At 34.2% G+C, this 16,560-nt stretch overlaps 1 non-coding gene and 1 pseudogene across 1 annotated transcript; one reads left to right on the top strand and one right to left on the bottom strand.

Annotated features, from left to right (window-relative positions):
- On the top strand, positions 1-15,016 carry LOC129903533 (uncharacterized; annotated as a pseudogene).
- A 132-nt stretch (positions 15,017-15,148) lies between these two features.
- Positions 15,149-15,219, bottom strand: TRNAG-GCC (transfer RNA glycine (anticodon GCC)). Its single transcript has one exon. It is a non-coding gene; the product is annotated as a tRNA-Gly (tRNA).
- Between the last annotated feature and the right edge of the window lie 1,341 nt (positions 15,220-16,560).

Raw genomic sequence — 16,560 nt, 5'->3', positions numbered from 1 at the left:
ATGGAAAAGAATTGCATTGTCACAGGTGTAAATTCCGGCATAAATTTCGCAACTACTGGGGGTCTTGCTGCACGGTGCTTATCTTGCCTTAAGTTCTTCTTTCTCTGACAGTTGGCATTGAGAGATCAATTCAAGAATTATATATACTGGACAAACAACTATGTCTTTTGAATATTTCAAGTGGGGTGATCGTCTATATGGTATGCCGTAATAAAGAGAGGGGAGAGGCTGCTCTTACAAAAATTCACTCAAACACGGGAAATAAAAATGTCTATTTGGAGGTAGTTATTACTTTAATTAACTGAATTGGTGCGAGAGGATGCTTTAAAGTTCGTTTATTGGTTACTTATGTTTCATTATTGGTAGGTCTGTGATATTTCTTCAGTCAATGATGTCAAATTCTTCGCTTCCAGGTTTTTCTCAAAAGATGTGCCTGTCCATGTCCTGGTAGTATACCTTTTCTCATTTGTGAACTTTTTCATTGGACACCGTCTAATGGTCTTCTAAGATGATTTTAATTCTTTTTTATCATTTTATTTTTTATTATATATATATATATATATATATGAAAAGGTTAATAATGCTGGCCTGCTTAAAGTTAATTGTGACATCACACCAGAAGGGTAGGCAGGGTTATGTTTAATACTTTCATAAAAACTCTTATTGGACAGTTGTTCAAAGGTTAATAATATCCTTTTATAATCTAAAAACAGATTTGAACTGACTTTTGCTACAAATGTTCTTGGAACTTACACCTTGACTGAGTTGATGTTACCACTCCTCGAGAAGGCCATACTGATGTCATATTATCATAGTTTCCTCTGGTGGAATGTAAAAATCTCCATTGACTATTGATTTACAGGTAAAAGAAATTTCTAAATTTCTTAATACCTTCTTCTTACTAGAAAAATTATTATTTGATAAACTATATTGTAGTTTAGTGGTGACACATTTGACGGGGTGATACAGTATGGTCAGAACAAGAGAGTTCAGGTAAATAAAAAATGGTAGTACTTATAAGAAAATTTAAGTTATCATTGTGGCTAAGTTCATAATGTTTTTGCGAATGCATTTAGTAAGTGCGAGTCTAGGAGACTCCTTGATACCTAATAAAAAAGCCTTGTAATATTGTTATGTTAGTGTGAAGTTTTTCTAATGATAGATGTGAACTTAAAGTCTATCTCCCTCTTTCATCCTCTTTGTCCGCTTTATGATATTACGAAGAACCTGCCTCCAATAAGCTAGGTTTTGGTATGAAGTCTGTAAACATTATTCTCAAATGAGGCTTGTCATTTCTGTGTCCAGTGAGTTATAGATCCTAGAGAAATAAGTGATTTTTATTTTCCTCTCCCTGGTGTAACATAAAGGTTTACTCCTTGATGTATAAATATCCTTCTTGGCATAACTTAAGAGAATATATTGCTTCAAAATAATTAAAGTTTCATCCAAGAAGTTTATTGAAGTTCCGTGTACAATCTCCCTCTATAATCTCCCATTTGTTAGTTATAATACTCCATAAAGAAATGTGATGTTAGTCAGTTCTTTTTTAAAAAGAAGAGGAAAAACTTTCTCAAGACTGCCTGATTTAGAGGTTGGAAGGTTTTCTTAACTTTTTTCCGAATACATTATGGCTACTTCTATGTGATGTGAGTACATTTTCATGTTTAAATTGTATGCTTGAGGTGCGGTCTCCGTACTTTTTCTTTTCTGACTGATGCGCTCTTCACACAATCTAGTATTTTCTAGGCCTTCGATATTGGAGTTATGAATATCTCTGCATTCCATGCAAACTCTCTTTGGATGGACATCATGATTAACAGACTCATGTATGCATACTAGTTTACTAGCTTTAATAAGTTGATGTGCCCGCATTTGATGGCACATCTAATGTATTTAACAAGAAAAAAATATTAGTTCTTAAACAACTATAGGGTATTTTAATAGTTTTCTATTGAATCAAGGAGGGAAATCAGAGGAAATAGATAAGAAGGCAAAACAAAGCAAAGAGCTGCAAAAATAGAGACCTAACGGTAGGTATGACAGACCGTCATTCTCACGATGGGCCGTCAAACCATCGTCAAGCTAAACCAAAAGAGGGATAAAATTTGATAGTTATGACGGTAGCTCTAATGAGCCATCGCATCACTGACGGGCCATCAATTACGCCGTCAGACTTAAACATCAGTGAAGCCAAGAGGAAGAGTAATGACGGAATATCTGATGAACCATCACACCTCTGACACTCCGTCATCTCCGTCGTCAAAATAGGATTTCTCACTTATCAGCACTGGTTAGTACTGATGGTGTAAGTGACAGATTGTCGAGTCTGTAATGGACCATTGAGTCTGTGATGGGCCGTCATCTCCACCATCAGGCGGACGTCGGAGAGCTGTATGTTGACTTTTGAATTGTATTTTCTAAGGCTATAAATACCAACTTTTAGATTTTATTTCAACATCTTGTTTTTGGGAGAACACACAGAACGCAGTATTGCTTGGAGTGTGGTTTATTAAACAAAAACTATGAATTACAAAATTAAAGTATTGATTATTTAATCTTTTGTAAGTTTCTTTCCTTTAAATGAATGCAATAATACCTCTTGTTTTCATAATCATGAGTGGCTAAATCCCAAAACCTAGGATTGTGGAATCTATTTGACCTAAATCTAGAGTTTTGTACGGAATGACCTAAGTAGTGCATCGCACATCTTGTTAATTCCTTCATATTAACTAATTTCTAATGGTTGCAAACATTAGATCCTGTCCTAGGTTTGATTTGTTCGAGTAAAAGATTAAACTTGGAGAAAATAATTAACAACAATAATTCAAATTGTAAATTCGTCTAATAGTTAATGTTGTAACAAGATTAACTACTTTGAGTGATTATCAGTGATTGACTTGAAACATTTTTAGTTAGAAAGAATAAAAATGGCATATGCTTAAGATGATTGAAAAAAGTTTAAGTATGATAAATGTGTGATAAATTGATACAAACTGCAAGGTGTAAAGTCATTCTGTATTGACCTAAAAGAGTGGTCAATGTGTTTTGATTAACACAAACCTGGGTAGTTTTCTTGATAAACACCAATATCCAGCTGTTGTAAATCACTTGTGGTTACTATTAACTTTTCAGAACTATATTCTAAAGAAAACCCCATATTTCCACTTTGTTTCAAAAATAAGTTACTAATAGTAAAATAAACGCATACGGCTTAGTTGTCGCCTTATTCCCTATGGAATTTGACCCCAACCTAGTTGGGTTCTAGATTTGACAACGACCACTTTATATCTCCTTGTTGAGGCGTAATTTGGACGTATCAAATTTTGATGCCATTGTTAGGGATACAGTTGTCTATTAAGTCAAGTGTGTGTTATTTGACTATTAGTCTTATTTCTTGATTTTACTTTTTATTTATTGTGTTTGTGCTTTTGAAGGGTACAGGTCAGTGCATGACAAGTACCCACAGTAAAGGTGAACCTTTGATTCCTTATGATCCAGAAATTAAAAGGTCAATTCGCAAGTTGAATGCGCAAGGGACAACATGAACAATGGCGGTAATAACAATTTGGGAGATGAAAATGAGGAGGAAGATGATGATTTACTATCTCAACATTAGAAATCAATGCCCAGAGGTAAAGGTCAACCATTTGTTGACTTTGCTCTGGAAGATAATGATCCATATATGGATGAGGTCAGAGTACTTGGGCTATAGTTCTTCCATCACTACCACCAGGGCAGAAGTTCATTATCCCCAGCACCATGATTCAGCTGTTAAACTTAAAAGGATTATTTAGGGGAGCAGTTGGAGACGATGCGCATTAATATCTGATGAACTTCATCACTACATGTAAGTCTTCTGATATCTCGAGAGTTAGTCAAACAGCAATTCGTCTGAGATTATTTTCATTGTCTCTGTCTAGAAAGGCAATCAAGTGGCTGAATGTGCTCCCGCATGATTCGATTACTAACTGGAGAGAACTAAAAGAAGTATTTTTGTAGTGATTTTTCCCACCTTTAATGAGGCTGCAGATTAAGGATGAGATCAATGCACACAAGCAACTATCTAATGATGCTCTACATGAATCCTGGTTGAGGTTTAGTCATAAGCTAAAATAGTATCCAAATCACAATCTCACAGATGAGCACTTGATGGAACTGTTCTACCGATATTGTAATTTCGTCACCAGGCCAGTTGTTGACCAGGCTTGTGGTGGATCATTTATGTCTAAGACTTTCACTGAAGCATCAACTATTTTAGACCAAATTTCAAAAACCAGCAGGGCTTGGCATACAAGAGACTCTGAAATAGGTGGTATGGGGTTTACTTTTGAGATGTCAGCATTACAGTGAAAGAGAAAAGAGAAGCGAGACCAGAATATGGCTCATATAAAGACTCAAATGGATTTGCTAACTAAATGTCTACTATTTGGTGGGGATGAAAAAGCTAAGTTATTTGAGACTGCAAGCCGCTATGATGATCCATATTTTGATTATGATGAAGAGGTGAAGTTTCTGAACAATCGGGGGGGGGGGGGGGTTCGGACTTATAACTTTGAAAACCCAGGTCAAAACTTTCAAAAATATGGGTACTATGACAGAGGAAATTGTGATCAAGAGAGTTGACAAAATATGGACAATGTTAAAAATATTGAAGTGGTGTGTATGTACCCCCAGGTAATGGAGAAAGAGCAGCAAATGGAATAGGTAACTCTAGGTTGGAAGATATACTATCTAAGGTATTACAAAAGGTGTAATCAACCGACTCGGGAGTGAGGGAAATAAAAAGTGATCTGTCTAATATGAGCCAGCTAGTAGATTCACACTACACGTCTATTAAGTAATTAGAGCAGCAAAATGGGGCAACTGTCAGCCGTATTAAATCAAAGAAAGAATGGTACCTTGCCAAGTAACACAGTTCAAAATCCAAGAAAAGATAAGCAGTGTATGGCAATGACGACAAGGAGTGGAAAGACGTTCATGGGGCCAACATCTGGAAGTATTAAGCAGGAAGAAGATGTTGAATTTGAATATGATGAGCATGCGAAAATATAGAAATGACGTTGTTCTTGCTAATGATGATGATGACAGAAAAGATCAGGTAGTAGATAAAAAGTTGAATGAAAAGAAGAATGGTAAGGAGAAATTTGAGACAAAGGTGGTGAATCCATTACCACAAATTTTAAAGCCACCTTCTCCTTTTCCTCAGAGGTTGAAGAAAAAAGCTGAGGATGAAAAGTTTCTGAAATTCATCTCAATGTTGAAGGTGTTGTATGTAAACATTCCTTTGGTAAAAGCATTGGAGCAATTGCCAAGTTACACAAAATTCATGAAGGATCTGGTTACGAAGAAGTGAAAAGTCACTTTTGAGCCGACATATAACCTATACCATTGTAGTGCTATTGCTACAAGGTCATTGGTTGAGAAGAAAGAGGATCTAGGTGCATTCATTATTCCATGCATGATTGGTGCATTTAATTTTGCAAGGGCTCTATGTGATTTCGGAGCTAGCATAAATCTCACGTCATTAGCAATTTACAAACAGTTGGGTTTGGGAGCTCCCAAACCGACTTCAATGAGGTTTGTAATAGCTTATGATCAGTGAAGAGGCCTGTGGGGATCTTATGTAATGAGTTCATAAGGGTTGAGCATTTTATTTTTCCAGTCGATTTTGTGATCCTATATTGCAAGGTAGATTTTGAGGTCCCCATAATCTTGGGAAGACTATGAGCCCGTTTAGATGGGCTTTAAGTTGGTCAAAATAAACTTAAAGCCCATTTTTAGCTTTTGGACATGTTTGTTTAATGCTAACTTGTAACACCCCAGTTTTTTTGAAGAAAAACATGTATTTTTTTTATGTTTTGGATAATCTGACTTAGAGAGGTCATAACCCTCTCAAAATTTGGAAATTTGGGAAAACTCCTAAAATAAAAGTTATAGATAATTAAAATACCTTTCCAAACATAGGTCGTGAGCTTATATATGACATCGAAATAAAAAGTTATGGACAATATAAGACAGAAGGGTCAAGATGGGCAAAAAATTCGGCCCAACCCGATTCCAAGTCGGGTCAGGCCCATATTTCTTACCTTGTAAGGGATAATTTCGACCTTGTTCCTTCCATTTCAGACCAGAAACTTCAAGAACACCATATATATATAGAGAGAGAGAGAGAGGGGGAGAACTTCTAGGCTAAGAAGCCATTTTTGACCCAAGCTTGTGAAGAGAAAAACATTGCACGCTATGTTGTCTTCACTTTGAGCTAAAATTCAGAGAAGAAGGAGTGTATTAAGGTGGTTGCCTTACACTTAAGGTAAGATTGAGGTTTTTTTTTCCTTGTTAACAAGCTTGTTTAGAGATTTAACGGATTAAAATGGAGGAAGAAGTGTTATAAAGTTATTTGTTGCTTTATTGAGACTTATGAATTAGGGGCTGTTTTGGTTGGACTAAATAGGTGAAATTAGTTAATTTATGAAGTAGAATGATTGTTGATATTATTGTTGATGTTGTTGTTAAGTTGTTGTTGTCAAAATTGGGGGAATAAACTTTATTTGCAAACCCATTTTTGGTTGGGACTATTGTTAGTAATTGTAGTATAACTTCTTGTGTAAAGCTTAGTTGTGAGTGATTCAAGATTTTTTGGAAATATATTTCATAGGACTATAACTTTTATTTAGGATACAAAACCCAGTTTTGCTTTTATTGACTCAAAAATGGGTGATGAAGTACAGGGGAGGTGCTGCCCAGATTTTGATTTAAAAATTTTACATGGACTGCTGTGGTATTTTGAGCATATCTTGTTGTACATAATTTCTGTAGGGGTGATTTGACATTGTATGTGACCCTAAGACATATAGTTATAACTTTCTCTAGGACACAAAGCCTATTTCGCTCATTTACCCCTTCGAAACTGAGAAGCAATACAAGGCAGTAGTGCTGCCCAGAATTTTCGTTTTGATAGTTTAGGTTGATTTTCAGTGATTTTATGTTTAGTTTTGATATGCTGAAACTTTTAAACTTAAGTAGATATTTGATTGTGTATTTAAGGTGTATATTCTCTTATACAAGCTAAGAGGAACTGTTTGTCAAAGTGGATTTTGGTTGGTCTATGGCATAGAGAAATTGAACTCCTCGAGTGATGGTAGAACTTGTTGTGTGCTAAAACGCCAAGGTTCGTGTATAAACTTGAACTTGGAATATTTTATTTTTCTGAAATTTGAAGTATTTTGTTAGATTATTTCCTTACTCCTTATTTTGTATTTTGGTATGACTATTATCTCAAGTATTGCAAAACTTTCGCTAAATCGCCCACTTGTACGAATTGCTTGATCATTTTGCATTCTTGTTGGGACTTTGTCCTTCTTGTTACAGTGATTTGTCATCGATATTGGCATACCTATCAATTCAGATCTTGCCCATCTTGACTTTGGATTTACATTTTGTCTTGACGATGGATTTTCGTTCATTTTTTAGTATGAGTGAAAAGCCACTTTCAACATGGTCTTTGATCTTCTTGATATTGGGTGACGACCCTTCTTGATATGGATACTTCTTGATTTTGGGGCTTCGGTCCGTCTTGATATTGATTGTGCTTAGTGTGAAGGCATGACGTACATATGGGATGAAATTGATTATATGACTACTCTTTTGAATTGAATTATAAGCATTCTTGGTACTTAAGCCTTTGAATATTAGTATTGATATTTTGAAACTCTCCAAGGTTTGTATTCGATACTTGATATACTTGTTCACTTGGACTTATTGCTACTGTATTGAACCGCTTATGATGAACAAGGAAATTGGAGAATTTTTAATGGCTCCAAGTTCAAAGGTTATACACCACTAAGCTTTATGCTTAGCGATAGTTGTTTCCTATCGTAGGTGATGTGCAAGACGGGATATGAAGATGGCCATGTGGAGTAGATTTTTTGGGAGCTTTTGTGAAGATCACATATACATATACATCTAGTTTTTGTATATTATTTTGGGGACTTGTACATGATACATGTGTGACACTTATGTACGAAATTTTGAAGGCTTGTAAATTGAACCGAGTGACTAATTTTGTTATTTTAGAGTGTGCTTTTTACTCAAGCTATGCAATGTACTAGGTTATATTTTGACTTGTCATTATGCACGAAGGAAGATAATATTTCTGTGATAATTACTAGTTTGAAGTTTTGTGGATTTTATAGACCTGCAGTATTGTTGTATTGAAAATAAGTTTTTTTTAATGAAACTCCTATAGCGTATTTCAATAAGTTTTTTTAGAGGGTAAAATAAAAGAAATAATAATAATTAGTTTTTGTTTCGTAAGTGGCATTCTCCTAAAAGGGGATGCTACATAACTTTAAGCCATAAAGTTCTTAAAGTCAGTCAAAAATGAAAAGTTAGGATTCCTAATTTTTTTTTTCTAAGTGCTTAAAGTCATTTTCTTTGATCATGGAAATTACTTTTATATCCCTTATATTTTAACTAAATTTCCAAACTACCCTTTTTATTCTTTTAACCTAAAATTCACATCATTTTCCTCATTTAAGCACTTTTATCCAAACACTCAACTGCTTATTTATAAAAATAACTTTCAGCATTTTAAAATTCTAAAAACACTTCATACATAAAAGTTATTTTTTAAGCTCATCCAAACGGGTTCTATATTTGGCCACAGGCAGAGCTTTAGTGGATATGGAAAGTGGTGAATTAACTTTCACGCTGAATCATGAAGGGGTAAAATACAATGTGTGCAAATCAATGAAGTAGCCTAATGACATGACTGTGATGTTTGTGATAGATATAGCCGATGAGGTGGTGATTGAGTCCTCTATTGAAGAAAGGTTCACAGTTGAAATATTAGTGATAGTGATCATGAACTTTGAAGGAGAAGGTTTAGAGGAGTATGGTTAAACAATGAATACTTTAAGAGGTATGGGATCACATCCCTATGCTCCTAAAAAGGTAGACCTTGATCTGAAAAATAAACCAACTCTTTTTGATAAACCATCTATTGAAGAGCTGCCTACATTTGAGTTGAAAGAAATACCGAGCCATTTAAGATATATATTTCTAGGCAAAAATAATACTTTGTCGGTAATCATTGCTGCAGATTTGATGGAGCAGCAAGTTAGAGCTCTTGTTAAGGTCCTGCAAAGATATAAAAAAGAGATCGGATGGACCATTGCTAACATCATAGGCATACCTCTTGGCATCTGCACTGATAAAATTTTATTAGAGGAGGATTGCATGCCTAGCATTGAGCTCCAGAGAGGGTTGAATCCACCTATACAAGAGGTGGTAAAAAAAGAGATTATTAAGTGGCTTGATACATGTGTGGTATACATAATTTTGGATAGTAGCTGGGTCAGTCCGGTGCAGTGTGTCCCCCCAAAAGGAGAAATAACAGTGGTTGATAATGATAAGAATAAGTTGATTCTATTAAGGCCAGTCACAAGGTGACGAGTCTATTGGATTATAGAAAACTCAATAAGTGGATATTAAAAGACCATTTCCCAATATCTTTTATGGACCAGATGCTGGATAGATTAGCTGGTAGAGGGTGGTATTTCTTTCTGGATGGATACTCTGGCTACAACCAAATTTCTATAGCACCGGAATATCAAGAGAAAACCACTTTTACATGTTCTTATGGCACTTTTGCATTTAAGAGCATGCCATTTGGATTATGTAATGCACCGGCTATGTTTCAGAGATGCATGATGTCTATCTTCTCAAATATGATTGAGGAAACTCTAGAGGTATTTATGGATGATTTATCTGTGGTGGGAGATTCTTTTGATGATTGTTTGTTGAATTTTAGTAGGGCACTTCAAAGATGTGAATAGGCAAACCTAGTGCTAAACTGGAAAAAATGTCACTTCAAAATCAAAGAAGGCATATTATTAGGCCACAAGATATCTGCAAAGGGTCTTGAGGTGGACAAGGCAAAAATTGAAGTAATTGAAAAATTACCTCCACCTATTTCGGTGAAAGGCATTAGAAGTTTTTTGGAATATACGGGGTTTTATCCACGTTTTATCAAGGATTTCTCTAAAATTGCACACTCTTTGTGCAAGTTGTTAGAGAAGGAGATGAAGTTTCACTTTGATGAAGCATGCAAGAAAGCCTTTGAATGTATAAAAGAGAAGCTCATTTCAGCGTTAGTGATAGTTGCTCTGGACTGGACTGAACCATTTGAAATAATGTGTGATGCCAGTGGTGTAGCCTTGGGGTTGTGCTGGGGCAAAATCACGATAAGATCTTCCACCCAATCTATTATGTGAGCAAAGCATTGAATACAACACAGAAGAACTACATTATAACTAAGTAGGAGCTGCTAGCAGTGGTGTATGCCTTGGAGAAATTTAGGGCGTACTTGTCAGGTACGAAAATGATAGTACATACCGACCATGCAAACCTGAGATACTTAATGGAGAAGAAAAATGCAAAGCCAGGGTTGATCAGATGGGTTCTTTTGCAATAAGAATTCGACTTTGAAGTCAAAGACGGAAAAGGGTGTGAAAATCAAGCAGCAGACTATTTGTCGAGGTTAAAAACTGAGAAAGAAGGTGGGGATGGGCTAGAGATTAATGACTCATTCCCAAATGAGCAGGTATTAGCCGCTATGCTTGATCTTATTCCTTGGTATGCTGACTTTGCTAATTACCTTGTTAGAGAAATGATGCCTGAAGACCTGACGTTCCAGCAGAGAAAAGTTTCTACATGATGTTAATAAATACTATTGGGATGAGTCGTACTTGTTCAGTTTGTATGCTGATAATTTGATCAGGCGTTGCATGCCTGAAGCCGAAATACTAAGTATACTAGAAGTGTGTCATTCTTCTCCTATTGGAAGACACCATGATGAAGCCCGAATTGTGCAAAAGGTGTTTCAATGTGGTTATTACTAGCCCACTATTCATCAGGATGCATTTGATTTGGTTAATGGGTGTATACAATATTTGATCCAATCCAATCCAATTGTATACAATCCAATCACATACCATCTAATCATATACAATCAACTCAACAATAAAGTAAAAGGACTCAACTCAATAGATATGCAAATTAGAATTTAGAAATGTTTCACAATTCGACTCAATCATCTATAATCACAATCAAACCAATCATATCATGCACAATCCACTTAATTTGGGAGTTTCTCTAACCGACAAACATCACCTATGAGCCAGTGATGTACAACAAGCCAACATTATTGCCATATCCATTCATACTTTGTCGGGGTATGAACGAATCAATCAATCATGAATCCATCAATCAATCAAATCGTATCATTTCAGAACAATGAAATGGAAAACATCCAACTTTAACGGTTCAATTCCTTCCTACGTTGGCTACGTAGTTCATGGGATTCGAGTATGGACTATACTCTTATCCAATTTGGTGCTCAATACTCCTCTCAAGACTCAGTATGCTCATATCTATCAAGTGAGTAAAATACACAAAATACTCATTTAGTCTTTTTAGACTTAGTTTCAAATCAACTCATTTAGTCTCATTGGACTCTTTTCAAAACTCAATCAATCTGTTCTCATTGGACCTTCTTTTAAATCAACTCATCTCAATCATCAAACTCTTCTCTTTAAATTTGATAGAATCTCAACTCAACGAATGTAGTAAATATTAAATTCATTTAAAACATAATTTTTAAACTCCCCAACTCAATCTCAAAATAGACGGTTTAATGTAAAAATGCTCAACTTGTTTATATTCAAAATACTCATGTTTAAAGTAATAATTAAGAGACTTCTCAAACTTAACTCATGCTTAAACTCTTTTTTAAATCAAAGATAAAAATAATCATTCTTTAAACTCAAAATAGTGTATAAATAGTTTATGCAAAAATGTTCACAAATCATTTATTTAAAACTCCTTCTCTAACAATCATTTATACTCATATGACTCCAATCAAATCAAATTATGTAAATCACATATTATGTAATCACATATTATGTAGTCACATTAGACTCCAATCCATTTCATCTCAAACATCATCATCAACATACCTCTTCATCAATCATTCCACATATGTTAAAGATAACCATCATTCACATCATCATCAAACATCTTGCTCCAAAGTCCCCATTTATCTCTATATTCAATTTTATTTACACTCATTAACAAAAATACATTATCTCCCTTTGAAATCAATATTTACATAAAAACTATCAATCTCAACCTCAAGACAAATTATAATAAAAAGAAATCTCATCTTGGATTCATGTGAATGAATACATGAATCCATACTGTCAACAAAATTTAATTCGAGAACACCATCAATGCATATGAATTTATATACAAAAATTCATTGTAGTCAATATGTAACTATGGTTTGTGAAATAAATATAAAAGATAATTATTCAAGAATTCAAGTCATGAAAATCATCAATCGATTAATAGTATATAAAAATATTCTAGAGTTTAGGAAAATTTCAAGAAAATCTTCATAAAAGATTCAAGCCTTTCACAATTTTCATCTATCACATCTATGGGGCATATGAAAGAACTCAATCCATATTTTAGGTTAGCCTTACATACCTTAGAGTAGATTTTGAAGAAATCTTGATGTTAGGTCTTTAATGGGAAGCTTGAAATCTTGAGTTTTGAGGGCAAATCTTGTTGGAGATAATATGTGAGAGAAGAGGATGAAGATTAGGGTTCTTTGAAGGTGAAAGACTGCAAAATTTTACCCCAAAACGTTCCAAGTTTGTATATATAGATATTAGGTAATTTTTCCAAAATATCCCTACAAAATCTGGAAAACTGGAAAAGTCTGCGAGAGGTCTGCGATGCGGACTTGTCGCGCACCTTTCTGGTCGACAAAAAAATGAAATCTGGAAAAATTATCCAAGTTCGCTGCAGGTCCGCGATGCCGACTTGTCGCGGACCCTTTTGTTTGACTGAGTATAACTTTTTACTCCAAACTCAAAAAAATACAATCTTGGTGGCGTTGGAAAGAAGAGTCAAAGACCTTTAATTTTATAGGTTATGATCCACCCAATTCGTTATTCTAGGAGATATAGTCGTTTGAAGTTGACCCTTATACGAACTCGTTTGAAAACTTAGCCGATAAAAATTATTTGGACTCGGCTTGGTGTTAGAGATCCCTTATGACTCTAAAACACATCTAATACTCTTCAAATACTTAGGAATTGATCCTAACTCATAAATACAATTAGAAATCACCGAGTTCGATCCTACACGCACATGAAAAATGATTCGAGTCTTGGCGGAAAAAAATTGGGGTGTTACAGGAATGACCTAAGTAGTGCATCGCGCATCTTGTTAATTCCTTCATATTAACTGATTTCTAATGGTTGCAAACATTAGATCCTTTCCTAGGTTTGACTTGTTCGAGTAAAAGATTAAACTTGGAGAAAAGAGTTAACAACAATAATTCAAATTGTAAATTCGTCTAATAGTTAATGTTGTAACAAGATTAACTACTTTGAGTGATTATCAGTGATTGACTTGAAACATTTTTAGTTAGAAAGAATAAAAATGGCATATGCTTAAGATGGTTGAAAAAAGTTTAAGTATGACAAAATGTGTGATAAATTGATACAAACTGCAAGGTGTAAAGTCATTCTGTATTGACCTAAAAGAGTGGTCAATGTGTTTTGATTAACACAAACCTGGGTAGTTTTCCTGATAAACACCAATATCCAGCTGTTGTAAATTGCTTGTGGTTACTATTAACTTTTCAGATATATATATATATATATATATATATATATATATATATATATATATATATATTTCCACTTTGTGTCGGAAATAAGTAACTAACAATAAAATAACCGCATACGGCTTAGTTGTCGCTCTATTCCCTATGAGATTCGACTCCAACCTAGTTGGGTTCTATATTTGATAATGACTGTTTTATATCTTTTTGTCGAGGTATAATTTGGGCGTATCACAATTCTCTTCTGAATGTGTGTGTGGCAGCATGATTTTTATGATCATGTAAAAGATGTGTATTTTCATCTTTGATATCTAAGGTCTATGTCTCCCTCATTCCTAGACAACTTTTTTCAGTTTCATCTTACAGCAAATTGGAATTTGATTTGCTGATCCCAATTAAGACCTTTACCTTGATCACAACCGAATTCTACAGTGCCACTCATATGGTTTATTCCGAGAAATTAGTTGATGATGGGATCTCCTTAAGTCACATGGACAAATATAGTGCATTTTTATCCATCTTGCTAGGACATCAAATCCTTCACTGCGAGTTACAGTAATATTTAAAGAGAACCGTTGAGAAAGTAGGGAATAGTTCATTCTAACTTTTTTTACAGTGGAACAGCTTTAGAGTTCCCCCTTTCATTATGTTTTAGAACTCGGTAAAAAAGTTTACCACTTGGTCTTAACAAAACATTTGTCCTTCCTTTACATTTTGTATGTGATTTTCTTTGTATCTAGTGTAGTATAGATAAACTGGATGTACCGACATGCATGCTTCATTATGATCTTCCAAATCAACAAATGTATAATTTGTTCATGTGTCTTGCTTGTTTGCTCCCCATCTCAATTACAACTCTCTCTACTTTCTAGAACAAAGCTATATCATGTTCATCAAAGTTGCCATCAACTCAATGGATTGTATATCTTTCATTTCATATTGCACTGACAGAAAAATGGGGTGAAATGTACAAGGATAAAGGTGTTGGTTTCTACTCCATGCATCCAGGTTGGGCCGAGACGCCTGGAGTAGCCAAGAGTTTGCCGGATTTTTCTAATCGTAAGTTAATCGTCTAGATACATGATTCTTGCTTTAATAATAGTCATGATACATGAAATTTATGTTTTGTAGGTTTGAAGGTAAAATTAGAAGTAGTGAGGAAGGTGCAGATACAATTATCTGGTTGGCTTTACAACCAAAAAAGAAGTTGGTTTCTGGAGCATTTATAGCACCAAAACATCTGGCCTTTAAGGCACCAAGAACTCTCATTCTGTTATAGACTCCATAATTGAGAAACTCAAGTCTTTTGCTGACTTATAACGAGGATACATATAATGCTCAAGTTTGTACAACAGGAATATGATCTTTTCAAACATGAAACTAATTTTGTTTACTTGTTTTGATTTTGCAAAATGAGTATTTCTTGTGATTATATTATCGACAAAAAGGGGTTGCACCAGCCGGGAATCGAACCCGGGTCTGTACCGTGGCAGGGTACTATTCTACCACTAGACCACTGGTGCTTGATGAAATGGAAAGTGGAAATGAATATATTAGAATTAATGTCATTAAACCTTTGATGTGAAGGTTATTCATTACCATTTCTACGAAACTGCTCAGAATTTATTGAAAATGGACTTGTATGTTAGTTTGGTACTTTTCACTCAAAAATATATGCGTTCATACTTTGGCACAAGTTTACTATTGAAACATAGGGGGCCACAAGGTTGGAATAGAATCAAATAGGGCGGAGTGAGAGTATCGGATTCAATCGAATTCAGTAGCTTTGATTTAAATCATCTATTTATTTTAAAAATTAATTGAATTTTGTACATATTATTAATTTAGAGTTCAGAACTCGTAAGCTTCAAATTCTGATACTTCAAATTTCAAAATATCTCTGCATATGAAAACGAGAATTTCAGAAGTTTCAAATGGGCATGATGAGGAGGCAATTGGAAAATAAAATATTTGATTTTTACTCTATTTGCACATTGTTTAATTGAACCCAACAGGCAACCACCATTCAACTTAACTGTTCCAAAAAAATATTGTTACTCTGAGTATGGTCCATATAATGACTTGTTTAACCATAAACAAGTAATTTAACAACAATAACATATTTGATATAATTTTACAAGTGGAATCTGAATAAAATGATGTATACGCAGTCTTCGGAATCTATAATTATTGAAATGCAGTATTTGTAAATTAATCCTTACGTAGAATGGAGTAATAGTCTTCTCTTACAAACTTTTGATTTTTTTTTCCAATTGGAATTTATGCCCAATACATCTCAAGTTCTAAATATTCTTACTTTAAACGCCTATTATCGAACTCGAAATGCTTGCAACGAAAAAGTAAGAAACACTGGTAGTGTAGTCAATCTTCCCAAAAGATGATTTATTATGAAATTTATTTTATTTTAAAGCACCCACCTTTTCATAAGGAGAACAAATTCTCAAATTTTAGCTCTTTTGAATAATCTTAGATAGTTTATTATACTAGTTTAGAGTACGTACTTTGCACTTATTTATTGCGTCAATTAATAAGAAATGTATATAAAAAAATAATTTAAATAATAGTTAACGTTAAAATATATGGCATTTGTTTGAACGATTTAGTGTTTCGTCAGTAAATAAAGTTACATTAACTATGAAATTCTTTTTTACTCGCAAATGCATAATACTTATGACTAACTCATTCATCAGTAAAAATATAAAAAAATATAGTTGATACTGTATTTTTTCACTAAAAAGATTATTAATACCGACAAAACTATCTTCTCACGAATGTTTTAGTTTAATTAGTGACGACATCAATTGTCACTTTTTGTCCTTCATTAAAAGACTTCGTTTTTAAAT

Source organism: Solanum dulcamara, chromosome 9 (assembly GCF_947179165.1).
Source record: "Solanum dulcamara chromosome 9, daSolDulc1.2, whole genome shotgun sequence".
Taxonomy (NCBI): Eukaryota; Viridiplantae; Streptophyta; class Magnoliopsida; order Solanales; family Solanaceae; genus Solanum; species Solanum dulcamara.
The sequence above is the reverse complement of the archived record's forward strand: the minus strand, read 5'-3'. Positions and strand labels throughout refer to the sequence as shown.